This window comes from Ovis aries, chromosome X, assembly GCF_016772045.2.
Source record: "Ovis aries strain OAR_USU_Benz2616 breed Rambouillet chromosome X, ARS-UI_Ramb_v3.0, whole genome shotgun sequence".
Taxonomy (NCBI): Eukaryota; Metazoa; Chordata; class Mammalia; order Artiodactyla; family Bovidae; genus Ovis; species Ovis aries.
In genome coordinates, this window is record NC_056080.1 from 101,846,483 (window position 1) to 101,860,428 (window position 13,946).

General features: G+C 44.4%; 1 pseudogene; it reads right to left on the bottom strand.

Annotated features, from left to right (window-relative positions):
* Positions 1-13,623: 13,623 nt before the first annotated feature.
* LOC114111849 (U2 spliceosomal RNA) lies at positions 13,624-13,721 on the bottom strand (annotated as a pseudogene).
* Between the last annotated feature and the right edge of the window lie 225 nt (positions 13,722-13,946).

The following is a 13,946-nucleotide window of genomic DNA, read 5'->3' on the forward strand; positions in this document are numbered from 1 at the left end:
AGGCACCAGACCTGGGTTAAATTCCTCTTTCACTTAACCAGCAGACCTTGCACATTGGAGCCTCAGTTTCTTCATCTGTAGAATACAGAAATAACGGGGCTTCAAAAGGCTGTGATGTGAACTGACTAATTATTTGTTCAGTCAAAACAAATGTGTCATTGCCCTTTGTCTGCGTTCTGAATTTTTCAGTTCCCCCATTTAATAAAATTATTTGATCTATCATCTGTTTTGATTATATGATCACTGAGCTTTTTCAGCTCTGAGGTTCTATGAACTAAAATGGAGAAGTTTGCAGCAATCACAGACAAAATCCACTTAGTAATATATCCCTATCATGTTTGGCTATCAGAATACGTATAAGAGGATTTGTTAAAAGGCAGAGTACAGGTGAAATAAGTAGATTAACTTACAGTCTCATGTAAAATGAGTTCATTTTCTTTTTTCTGCACTCCCAAGTAAGGAATGAAAAGTAATCAACTCAGAAGCTTTTACCATAACTATCTAAGTTGTCATTTAGTGCCAGTTAGCTCAGTGGTAAGGAATCTGTCTCCCATACAGGAGACATAGGTTTGATCCCTAGGTCTGGAAGAACCTCTAGAGAAGGAAATACAACCCGCTCCAGTATATCTTGCTTGTGAAACCCCATGGACAGAGGACCCTGGCAGGCTACAGTCTATTGGGTCACAAAAGAGTCAGACACAACTTAGCAACAAGTTGTCATTTACTAAAATTCCAATGTTTTTGTAAAACTTTTCTCTGTCTTGTCTTTAGCGCTCTCTCTCTCTCTCTCTCTCTCTCTCTCTCTGTGTGTGTGTGTGTGTGTGTGTGTGTTACTCACTTAGTCATGTCCCAGGGTTTATTCAAACTCATGTCCATTGAGTCTGTGATGCCATCCAACCATCTCATCCTCTGTCATCCCTTTCTTCTCCCACCTTCAATCTTTCCCAGCATCAGGGTATTTTCAAATGAGTCAGCTCGTTGCACCAGGTGGCCGAAGTATTGGGGTTTCAGCTTCAACATCAGTCCTTCCAATGAATACTCAGGACTGATTTCCTTTAGGATGGACTGGTGAGATCTCCTTGCAGTCCAAGGGACTCTCAAGAGTCTTCTCCAACACCACAGTTCAAAAGCATCAATTCTTTGGCACTCAGCTTTCTTTATACTCCAACTCTCACATCCACACATGACTACTAGAAAAACCATAGCCTTGACTTTCATCTTTGTTGGCAAAGTAATGTCTCTGCTTTTTAATATGCTGTCTAGGTTGGTCATAACTTTTCTCCCAAGGAGTAAGTGTCTTTTAATTTCATGGTTGCAGTCACTATCTGCAGTGATTCTGGAGCCCCAAAAAACAAAGTCTGAAACTGTTTTCACTGTTTCCCCATCTATTTCCCATGAAGTGATGGGACCAGAAGCCACGATCTTAGTTTTCTGAATGTTGAGCTTTAAGCCAACTTTTTCACTCTCCTCTTTCACTTTCATCAAGAGGCTCTTTAGTTCTTCTTCACTTTCTGCCATAAGGGTGGTGTCATCTGCATAGCTGAGGTAATTGACATTTTTCTCCCAGCAATCTTGATTTCAGCTTGTGCTTCATCCAGTCCAGCATTTCTCATGATGTACTCTGCATATAAGTTAAATAAGCAGGGTAGCAATATATAGCCTTGACATACTCCTTTCCCTATTTGGAACCAGTCTGTTGTTCCATGTCCAGTTCTAACTGTTGCTTCCTGATCTGAATACAGATTTCTCAAGAGGCAGGTCAGGTGGTCTAGTATTCCCATCTCTTTCAGAATTTTCCACAGTTTATTGTGATCCACACAGTCAAAGGCTTTGGCATAGTCAATAAAGCAGAAATAGATGTTTTTCTGGAACTCTCTTGCTTTTTCGATGATCCAGCAGATGTTGGCAACTTGATCTCTGGTTCCTCTGCCTTTTCTGAAAGCAGCTTGAACATCTGGAAGTTCACAGTTCTCATACTGTTGAAGCCAGGCTTGGAGAATTTTGAGTATTACTTTACTAGCGTGTGAGATGAGTTTCAATTGTGCAATAGTTTGGGTATTCTTTGGCATTGCCTTTCTTTGGGATTAGAATGAAAACTGACTTTTTCCAGTCCTGTGGCCACTGCTGTTCTCCAAATTTGTTGGCACATTGAGTGCAGCACTTTCACAGTATCATCTTTCAGGATTTGAAAGAGCTCAACTGGAATTCCATCACCTTCACTGGCTTTGTTCGTAGTGATGCTTCCTAAGGCCCACTTGACTTTGCATTCCAGGATGTCTGGCTCTAGGTGAGTGATCACACCATCATGATTATCTGGGTCATGAAGCTCTTTTTGTACAGTTCTTCTGGGTCTTTAGGTAATTTCCCCAAATCGATTTGAATAGATTGTACAGACAATCAGAACTCTGACGGTGTAGGTTAAATATGCATCACCCACCGAATGCCTAGGTAGAATGCAATAGGAGCTTTGGCAGTGGGGAGCTGTCTCTTAACAAGATAGCTTTGTGAGTCCCAGGAAGCACCAGACCTGCTTCCACAAGGAGGCTGATCCCTTTCCTTGACCTGTTAAAGGTCACTTCCTAAAGCCCTTTTGCCTCTGGATATGTCAAGGGAGTGTGTGATTCCCTCAGTTCTGTCTCACCACAGCAAAGATTTGAAATGGTGGACCAGTGTTACAGCTTGGTTACAGCTCAGTTTTATTTGGCAAGCAAAGGATAGTACACCTTCAAGGTGTGAGGGCGGGCCGACCCAAAAAGAGAGGCCTCAAGGGTCTTAGCTTCCTCCTCTTATCTGTTTGTCTCCTCCCCCTGAGCCTGCTCTATGTAAACTGGGCTAGCCAGGAAGGCTGTTTGTTTCACCTGAGGTTCTCACTCTGGTCCTCAGGTTTTCTTTTGTTCCATTTTTGTGAGCTTTTTCCTTTCTTTGTCTTTTAGCCACTGCCATTTTGGACTTCTTTTTCCTATTCTAACTACCTAACATTCCCTCCTCAAGAGATGGAAGGCCCAATTTTTTGGGAGTAGGGGCATCGAGGTCTCTCTGGCTACTTCCTGCTGAGCTGGGATGGTGAGGGGCATTGGGCCTCCCCTCCCTGCTGGTCTCAAGCCTCAGAGTCAGAGTACTTATGGCTGTGTCCATCTAAGGGTGAGCGATATTTTCCGGGGTTGGGTGTAGTTTTATATATCCTTGTTGAACTGGTACTACATGTTGTAGCTTGTTGACCTGGGCAGAGACAAAATGGGTTAGACAATTGATAATATATGGAGCAATCATAAGCAACATCAATATGGTGATAACAGAGATTAATAGGGGTATTAGCCAACTCCAGTTCCCCCTCTCCAGGAGGATCCCCCAAGAGAGATTGTGGCCACCCCAAGAACTCTTCAGCTCATTCTTTGAGATCCTGCAGGATCTGAATGTTTTTCTTGAGGACTGTGAGACTTTCTTTAACTTTGTTGGAAGTGTTTACCCAGAAACATGTCTCATTCAAGATGGCTCAAGTCTCTCCTTGTTCAGGGATCAGGGGATCTATCTCCTGTCTATTTGGAATACAACCCCTGCCAAGCTCTGTTGGCTCTTTAGAGCTATCCTGAGAAATCTTATCCCCAGAAACTTAATTTCGGGAGTGTTCATTAGAATGGCACTCATTTGTAGTCCTGAATAGGTATCTGAGATCTCCCAGGGGCTCACAGGTGTATTGAGTGTCCTCTTCTGTTTTCTTCCATGGCTTGACTTGTGAGTAGTGAATCCAGGAGTCATGTCCTCGTACCTTGACTGCTGGGGTGGTGGAAAGTATTACAGGGTAGGGGCCCTTCCATGTGGGCTGGAGTTGAGCCTTTGGGGACCCATCTTTCCAGACTTTAATTAGGACTTGAGTCCCTGGAGCATATAGTGGTGACTCCTTGCAATCTTTTGGGTCCTGGTTCATACCCCACAAGCTTATATCCTGTTGGAATTGCCCAGTGGCCATGGTATAAGACTGGAGGGTCTGAACCTCTGGATCCAGGAAGAGGTCATTGACATAAACAGAAGGTCTCCCATATAGCATCTCATAAGGACTAAGACCAACCTGTTCCTTAGGGCCAATGCGGGTGCAGAGGAGAGCTATTGGTAAAGCCTCCTTCCATCCCAGGGAGGTCTCCCGGGTTATCTTTTTTTATCGCTGATTTTAAGAATTGGTTGGCTCTTTCTACTTTTCCTGAAGACTGAGGCTTCCAGGCACAATGGAGATAATAAGTAATGCCCAATGCTTTAGAGACCCCTTGGGTGACCTTAGAAGTAAATGATGTCCCATTGTCACTTTGTAATGACCTTGGCAGACCAAATCTCGGAATGACTTCATGGACCAATTTTTTACTACCTCCTCAGCCTCCTCAATCCAGGTGGGAAAGCCTTCAATCCATCCTGTGAATGTATCATCATGACTAGTGGGTATTTATACCCTTGAGAAACTGGCATCTGGGTGAAGTCCATCTGCCAGTCCTCTCCTCAGTAGGTCCCATGCCATTGGATGAGTTGGGCTAGCTGGGGTCTTTGAGATCCTTGGGGGCTGTTTAACTGACAAGTGGGACAAGAGGAGACCACTTGCCTTATAGTTGTTTGGAGGCCCGTTCCTCTCAAGGACCTTTCTAGTAATCTTTGGAGGGCCTTCTCACCTAAATGAGTGATGGCATGTAAGGAGTTAACCAACTTCCATTGGAGGCTCCCAGGCAGGAAAAGGAGTCCCTCCTTTTGGAAACACCCTATATGATCTTCTTGAAAGCCCTCACTCTAAGCTTTAAGAGTCTCACCTTCAGTATATGAAGGAGTTTCTGGCAAATTAGTCTGTAGAACTAAGGTGGCAACCCCTATTAGGTCATTGTTCTGTAATGCTGCTCTTTTGGCTGCCTGATTGGCTGCTTGGTTCCCTCGTGCCACTTCTGTGCTCCCTTTTCGGTGTCCTTTACAAGGCGAAACTGAAACCTCAGTGGGCAAATGGACTGCCTCCAAGAGCCTAAGGATTTGATCATATTTGATTTGAGGACCCTTGGGTGGTCAAGTAGCCTCTTCCTTTCCAAATAGCAGCATGTGCATGTATTACCAGAAAGGCATATTTGGAGTCAGTGTAAATGGCTACTCTTTTTTCTTTTCCCAGCTCTAAAGTTCAAGTCAGGGCTATGAGCTCAGACAATTGGGCTGAAGCACCTGGTGGCAAAGGTTTAGCCTCTATGGTCTCAAAATTGGAGACTACTGCATATCCGGCTCTTCTTTTCCCATCCAAGACAAAGCTGCTTCCACCAGTGTACCAGATTCCCTCAAAATTGGTCAGAGGATCTTCTGACAATCCCTCTCAGGGCTTTGTCCTTTGGTCCAAAGTTTCTAGGCAAGAGTGAAAGGGGAGAGAACCCTTGGGGGTAGGCAGGAGGGTAGCTGGGTTAAGAACCTCACAAGAAGATATAGTCAGGCCTGGATTTTCCATCAGCACTGCTTACTATCTGAGGAACCTTTGATCAGGCATATAAATGGTCTCTCCCATTCAGGAGTTGTTTCACTTGGTGACTGGTAAAAATAGTTTGTCCCCAAGTTTTAAAGCATCTTCTATCAGGACTGCAGTAGTTGCAAGATTTCAAAGGCAGGGAAAGATCTCTTCTCAAAAAGGGAGTAGGACACTCAGGGATCATCAGAAACTGGTGGAAAAATATTTGTCCATCCCAGCAACAAAGAAGTGCTTGGGTGAATCTTTTCATAATTGTTTTCCCTATAGCACTCAAAATGGTACAGTTTTGAGAGGAGAAGACTCCAGAGTGGAAGGTCAGGACAGAGTAGGTAGCCCCTGTGTCAACCAAGAAATTCTGGGACCTACCTGCCACATCCAGTTTCACCCTTGGCTTCAGTCCCATGGTTATCTGTGACAGGCAGGCTGGCTGGAGGGGGCCACTTCAGTCCTGTTGAACCATCCTGAGGGAAGGCTTGGCACTTGACCTTGAGGCTGTCAGGTCCCCAGGGCAGAGGGCAGCCCAATGTCCCAACTGATGGCATTTGTAGCAAGCCATTTTAGGAGACTTGCCACAGTTTGGATACTGGCCTAATGTCCTGTCTGTCTACAGATTAGGCATTTGCCTTGTGCCTTGTCCTTCAAGGACTCAGGGTTTGCCATAGGGCTTCCCTGAAGGGCAGCCAGCATCTGGGCATGTCTTGTCTCTTTCCTTCTCTCCCTTTCCTGGGCTTTGGCCTCCCTCTCCTGTTCTCTGTTATAAAAGGTATTGGTGGCTATCTGGATGCTTTCATCTAAAGAGGCAGCAGGGTCTTGCTGCTGTAGCTGTTGTAGCTTTATCCTGATCTTTGATACACACTAGGACAGGAATTTGTCCTTTAAAATCACCTGTCCCTCGTAAGAGTCTAAGTCCAGATTGGTAAACTTTTGGAGGCCTTCTTTCAGACTTTCCAGAAAGGCAATGGGGTTCTCGTTGGGCTCCTGAGTTATTGCTAAGACTGGGCACAGTCCCACAAATCATAGGCTTCCTTCTATTTCCATGGGTGGACTTCCTCAGGGGTGAGTCTCTGAAGCTTATTTTACTCAGTATTGTTGCAACCTGAGAGCTGGGTATCCCTGGGTCAGGGTGCAGATCCCCAGGCAGGTTGAGGCATGACAACCTCCTGGAGATTGAATACCCAGGCAGGCAAAGGCATGTCGACCTCCCAAGAATTGGGTCCCTCAGCAGGTCAAGATGTGTCAACCTGCTGGGACCCCTGGACTGGTGGATCCCTGAGCAAGTTGAGGCATGACAACCTCCCAGGGACCATATCCCTAGGCTGGTTGAGGCAGGTCGACCTCCTGGGACCCCAGGCTGGAGTTGGGCATCCTTAAGATCTCCAGTGTGACTAGTGCTGAGTAGGATTAAGGGGTTGTAATCTTAACTCATTGCCAGTTTGTCCACTGCAGATGGGAATAGATACCATGATGTAAAGCAATCCAAGCCTGTGCCCTGAGACTGGGAACCTGGCCAAATAGCCATAGGCCTTATCCTGTTATTGCTCTGAAGGAATGTAACTCACTGATTTTTTCCCTTAGTCCTCCATAAGAGCAGTTTAGGGTGTTTCCCATGGTAAACATTTCATTGTCATAGAATAATAGAAGTAATGACAAAGGAATGGATTATCTGGTACTGTTAGGGACATTAAGAGTATTTTAGTAATAAGCTGGTTGGAGTGATGTTGCCTACAAGGGGGCAGGGTCTTGGTTGTAAGAGTTAGTAAGTGGCTTAAGAACAAATTGATAAGAGGCAACAGACCAGATGTTCCATAAAAGTGGAATGGAGATTTGATCTGGCAATATGTTTGTAACTTTAGGAGAAGGGTGGTAAGGGTTTGGGCCCAAACAGCCTTCAGAGCTAACTCCCAAAGTGGCAAACATTGTCCTTGGAAGCCCAATTGCCCTTGAATGGATGTCACCAACAGATGGACCTCTAGCAGGCATTGTGTGCCTGTCACCTGCCCTAGAGGGTTCATGAGAGATGCTGTTGTTATACATGTTGTGAGAAACATGGAAGATGAAGGCCTGAATTTCTAGAGGGATTGGATTTCCCTCCTAAGGGTCAGCTATTTTCTGGTTGTCCTGCCAGAAGATTGTAGAGGCAACGTTGCAGGCCCAGATGGGGCTCAGGAAAAGAGCTTGAAACAGGAGGGAAGGGGGCAGGGCATGACTTTTGAAAGAATGACATAGCCCAAGGTCATAACATAAACCCATTAAAATCAAGTAGGTCCAAGATAGCAGACAAGTCAAATTCAACTAAGCCTTGATCCTCAATCTTTGAGCTAAATGACACACCCAGAGGTGCCATGACAGTTCCAAGGCACTATCAAAAGACCAAGAAGTGGGTGGTTCCCCAGTTGTTGGAATAATCCTCCCACTCACTAACATATGAATTCACCCAGCTTGCAAAAACTAACCACACATTTCATGGCCACCACATACACCCTCTGCGATGGCACACACTCTGTGGACTGTGCTTCTTTCTGAATCCAAACAAATCTACCTCTTACCTACCACTGTGTCTCACTGAATTCTTTTTGCAATGAGACATCAAGAACCTGAGCTTCACTAGGTCCTGAAACCAGGCACCATGGGCTTTGGTCAGGCTCAAGTCCTGGTTGGACATGACTGAGTGACTAAGCATAGCACAAAGTCCCTGCCATGTGGGTTTGAGTCCCAATCTTAGGTAAACGGTTCAAACACAATTTTCAGAAATGTAAAGATGATGATCTGCCCAATCAAACAGTGGAGAGAGAAGCTGAAGGAAGGGAGCAAAAAGCAGTGGGAAAAACGTGCTGAGGAACCCCTTTCATAACTTGCCAGAAAAACTGCTAAATGCCTGACCTGCACCCACAATTTTCATTGGCCTGATGCTTGGCACAAAGGAGGTTAAGGACAGAAGAACCCTCACACATTTGGGCAACAGCTACTAGGGCACAGCAGATAGTGGAGCCTTCAGGACACTCTGGGGAGTAGCCCCTGCTAGAGTCACTCAATTGCATGCCACTCGCCTGTTCACAGGGGGCTCAAGGAAATAAGAAATGAGAGACTGTAAAGGAATTAAGAATTTGTTAGCCATATGTCCTTCCAGCCATAGGGGTGAGGACCTCCTACCTTAACTGGAGGTCTTCTGGAATCTGAGATTGAGCCATATGAGCTTTCTGCTGAGTTTGTTTTTGCTGTCCCAGTTTCCAGTGTGCTGAGCTTCTTGTCATTTCCACTGTACTGGATTTTCTTTGAGTTCAGCTTCCACCACATGAGCTTTCGCCAAGTTGGGCTTCTGCTGTGCTTGGTTTCTGCCTTGCTGGGGCTGAGCTGAGGTTGTTTCAACCAGGTTAAATCCGAGTCATGGCACCAGATATGTCGGGGGAGTGTGTAATTTCCTCAGTTCTGTCTTGCCACAGCAAAGATTTGAAATGGCAGACCAGTGTTACAGCTCTGTTACAGCTCAGTTTTATTTGGCAAGCAAAGGATATAGTACACTCTTGAGGCATGAGGATGGGCAGACTCCAAAGGAAAGACCTCAATCTGTCTTGGCTTCCTCTTCTTAGATGTTTGTCTCCTCCCTTCCTTGAGCCTGCCTTATGCAAATTGGGCTGGCCAAGAAGGGGACGTGTTTGTTTTACCTGAAATTCTCACTCTAGTCTGTGGATTTTCTTTTATTCTGTTGTCACAGGCTTTTCCCTTTCTTTGTCTTTTAGCCACGATTTTGGACTCCTTTTTCCTGCTCTAACTACCTAACAAATCCATGCAAGCATACAGCTCATTTAACCCCATGTGCCCCAGAGCCTGCTGTGTACCCATATCACCTGTGGTAACTGTGTGTGTGTGTGTGAAAATAGAGAGCCTCAGGTCCAACTGCCCAGATATTCATAAGTTGGGCAGGATCTGCAAATCAGCACTGCAACAAACTTTCCAGCTGATTCTGATATGACAGATCCACAGACCAGCCCTTGTCAACCACTGACAAACCTCAGCTTGTGCAACTGGGGGACTGAGGCCAAGAAAGGCTAAATGGACTTGCTCAAGGTCACACAGCTGAGTTTCCAGAAAAGATGAACACGACTCTTTGTTTCTCCCAATTTGAAGGTGAATCAGGTAACTGCTTAACAGTCAAAACTGAAATGTGGAGGTGCAACTGTTACTGAGTCCAAGCTCGTTCTGCTTGCCACACAATAGACCAATGAATCCGAGAGACAAGATGTTGAGGCAAGGAAGAAACTTTAATTGGGGAGCCAGGAGACTGAGAAGATGGCAGGCTAGCACCTCAAAATAACCACATCTTATTGGGGTCTGGATGCCAGGTTCTTGTATAGATCAAAGATGGGGGGAGGTGAGGAAGCAAAGAAAAAAGGCTATTAATCTTGCAAATATCTCCTAGAATGGCAAGCCTCAGGCAGGGGATGTGTTAATTTCTTCCTTCCTGCCATCCACAGGTGGGTAGGATTCTGAACAAAGGAACTTTAGTTTACCAGTCAGGCCGAAGGGCATGATTCCCTAAGGCAAACCATTCTGTATGATTATAATAACAAAAGCAATGAAAAGCAAATCAAAGAAACAGTTCCAACATGGAGTCAGAATTGGCTTCCTTCCTGCAACACAACCAGAGCTCAACCTCCCAGGGGAGGCAAAACTAGAGAAAGTTCTGGACTGGGAGGAAAAGGAAGAAACCAAATGTTTAACCTTTCACTTTGGCACTATCTGAGAAAATTTTTTTCCAACTAATTTTGCTTATTTGGATGATGGGCCTAAATTCCATTTTCATCACTTTTCTCCACCCTACATTGACTCTCCCAGGTTTTTTTATACTGTTCTGGGGCACAGAACCTTTTGAGAGTAATTATGACTTTATGCAATATCAATGGCATATGTATTAAAATGACATAGTGACTGAATGCAATATGGTATCCTGAATTGGATCCTAGAATAAAAAAGAGACACTAGTGGAAAAACTAAGGAGATCTGAATAAAGTTTGTAGTTTAATGAATACTAATTTATCAACATTAATTTCTTAGCTTTGACAAATGTACCATTGTTATGTAAGATGCTAACATTAGGGAGAACTGGATGACAGGTGTACAGGAACTCTGCAACTTCTCTGTAAATATAAAACTATCACAAAAGAAAAGATTTGTTTAAAAAATGACCTTAGGTAACAACAAACCAGAACAGTCAATGAAGCAAAGACAAATTGCTAATCAGAGTACTGATTCCCTCTCCCACTGGTGGAAAATCCTTTTGGAAGCTGACTGCTTGATTTGTGTGAGAAAGTTACTTAGGAGAAAAAGCCTGTTATCTCCCAGAAGGTAACCTGGCTGAGTTGGGGAGAAGAGTGTGCTTTAATTTCAGGAGAATCAAATAATGATTTCCTTCTCTAGGAACATATTCTGTCTGTGCAGTTTTCACTGAGGCAACTGTTTTCTATTTAAGTAATCAACAAAAACTGGAATAACCTCAAAATTGGGTTTGTATACAGTAGTTTATATATAGTAATGGGATTAAACTGGATGCTTTCTGTAGTAACAAACATTAAAAAAAGTAATATTTTGTGAAGGTTGGTCATCTTCATTGCACTGCATTGGTCCTTATGGAGGAGGTGCCTGTGCTTGATATTGTAGGATGTGAGAAGTCTTCAAACCTCCTCTCTGCATCTCACCTTCCTGCAACAGTACCTGAAGCATCCCCTTCATTCAATAAACATTTTGTTGTTATTGTTGTTGATTTCTTGCTCAGTTGTGTCCAACTCTTTGTGACCCCATGGACTGTAGCCCACGAGGCTCCTCTGTCCATGGGATTCTCCAGGCAAGAATACTGGAGTGGGTTGCCATTTCCTCCTCCAGGGAATGTTCCTAACCTATGGGTCGAACCTGCATCCCCTGCATTGGCAGGTGGTTTCTTTAACACTGAGCCACCACGGAATAAAGCCAGGGAATAAAACATCCACTGGGTGAATTAATAATAACAGCTAAAACATAAGAAATAATTATTATGGGCCAGGTGATGATCATAAATGCTTTTAATTTTCACAACAACCATGCAAGGCAACAATGAGTTATTATTTTTGGTTCTGTAAATGGGAGTTCAGACTGTATAGGAAACTTGTCCAGGTCAGACAGGAAGTGTGTGGCAGAGCTAAATGTTGAGCCTGGTTTTATCTGGCCCTTCTCACTTTGGATGTCATGGAAAAATGCTTAGCACTGCAGTGTACCATGCCACAGAGGCAGAGGGCAAAGAGAAAAGAGGGAATTATATCTATGTGCTGATGGGAATGGAAGCCAGGAGAAATGTGATTGGTTGGAGTCCTAGATTTCAGAGGCAGCTGCAGAGCAGTGGTCATCTAAGTCGTGGGTGGGGTGGGGGAGGCATCTCTAAGGGAGACAAGAGGGCCCACACGTGGGCAGCAGGATATGAAGAAGGGGGTTGTTAGAGAGTAAGCAGAGGCCAGGAGAGGGAAATATTGGGGATGCATATGCAGAGAGAATTTCAAGAAGTCATCAAATGCTCTGAGAGCTTAGATATGATGGAGAAACAAGAAACAGTGGCATTTAATAATTTGCATCATATCAGTTCAGGCCAGTACAATAGGAGGATCAGGTTCATATTCAGAGGAGTTAAGAGGCAGGGGGCAGCAAGGCAGGAGAGGGGATAAGGTCAGGGTGCATATCCTACCCATTTGGTGGGGGATGTAAGGAGGGAGGAAGGACGGTGTCCTTTTCAAAGCTGAGAAATGCTGAGAGGTGGAGGATCCACGGCTGAGTGAGAAAGTGATGATGCACAAGGAGGAGGAGGAGGGCCACTGATGCGATGAGACCCAGAGCAAAGGGGTTGCAGAGGGATGGAAGGCACCAGGCACTAAAGAAGGAGCAGGTGGTGACTCCTGGTGGGACTGGGAGCATCTGCGGAGAGGGCCTCTCTCAGAGAAAATTCTTTAGTCTTCCTGCTGTGTGCTCCCTTCTCTCTCCCAGTTTCCAAGATCTGCAGGAGACTGGACTCTCAGCAGCTGGGGCAGTGTGAGGGCACTATCTTCCTGGGCACTAGGTCCATGAGTGGAGTCAAAACAAACGTCCTTTTGGTCATCATTTGGGGCTTGTTTCAGATCAGAGGTGTGATTTCACCGAAGGCTTCTGTTTTTAGTCTTTTATCAATACCACAAAATCACATTATCCCACTGATCATTAGATTACTCTCACTAACATCATAATCACATTGCATACCCACAAATACATCACTATTCACTTAGGGTAATCAGTTTTAATGACACTCGCTTCAGTTTCTTTCATAAATCACATGCTTTTATGAGATAATGGAGGAGAAACATCTAATTTTGAACTTGGACAAATGAAAAGTGAATGCATGTGTTTTTAAATGTATTTTTGTTGACTTCCCATGTCCATTACTTAAAGGGCAAAGAATATCTCCTGACTTCTCTTTTAGAAATAAATGAGGCAGGAAAAAAAAAATAAATGAGGCAAAAGTACAGTGGATTTTGAATACTAAAGCATTCACTGGAATGTGTTGCAAACAAATAATAAACGTAGCTCCTCCTTCATTGGCTTTGCACAAATCTCAGCTGAATAGAAATCAATGGTGGGAAGCAGTGTGTCTGATAGTCTCTAAAAGCAGTAAGGAGGAAGATTTAACACCACCCCTTTACAGGAACAGAATCAGATTCCACTTGCTGTGTTGTCTGTGGAAAATAGAATAGCAATTTCTTCCATCCAACAAACGGATGTTGAATTCCTACTATGCACCACACCAAGTACAGAGATGGATAAAACATTTTCTGTGGCACCTGCAGAGAGAGCTTCAGCAGACAGTAGCCTTGCCCTACCCATTTTATGTTCCCCTTCCATCCACCTCTGTGAATGCACACCCAGAGATCCAAAAATGCATGGATTTTATGTCCCTCACCACCCCCTGCCCACCTCTCTGCCAGGGAAAGGCCAGCTCTCTGGAGTGCCCCATGGGAGGTAATTGAGCCACCCTACTTGGTGGACCTGCCCTGAGATCCCAACCCTGTGACTTCCTGCCTTCCCTCCCATACCCTACCAGTCCATTAGAAGACACCACATCCTTGCCTCAAGCTATCCTTCAGAGGATTCCCGCCAGATACAGGGGCTCAGAGAAGAAGTTTTTTCCTGCTGGGTCAAACAGAAGTCAGCCTGAAGACAGATACTACACTTGATCTTAGCCAAAAGGCCAAGAAGCAATATAGTGAAAATGAATATACCACCCAAAACAATTTATAGATTCAATGCAATCCCTATCAAGCTACCAATGGTATTTTTTACAGAACTAGAACAAATAATTTCACAATTTGTATGGAAACACAAAAAACCTTGAACATTCAAAGCAATCTTGAGAAAGAAGAATGGAACTGGAGAAATCAACCTGTCTGACTTCAGACTATACTACAAAGCTACAGTCTTCAAGACA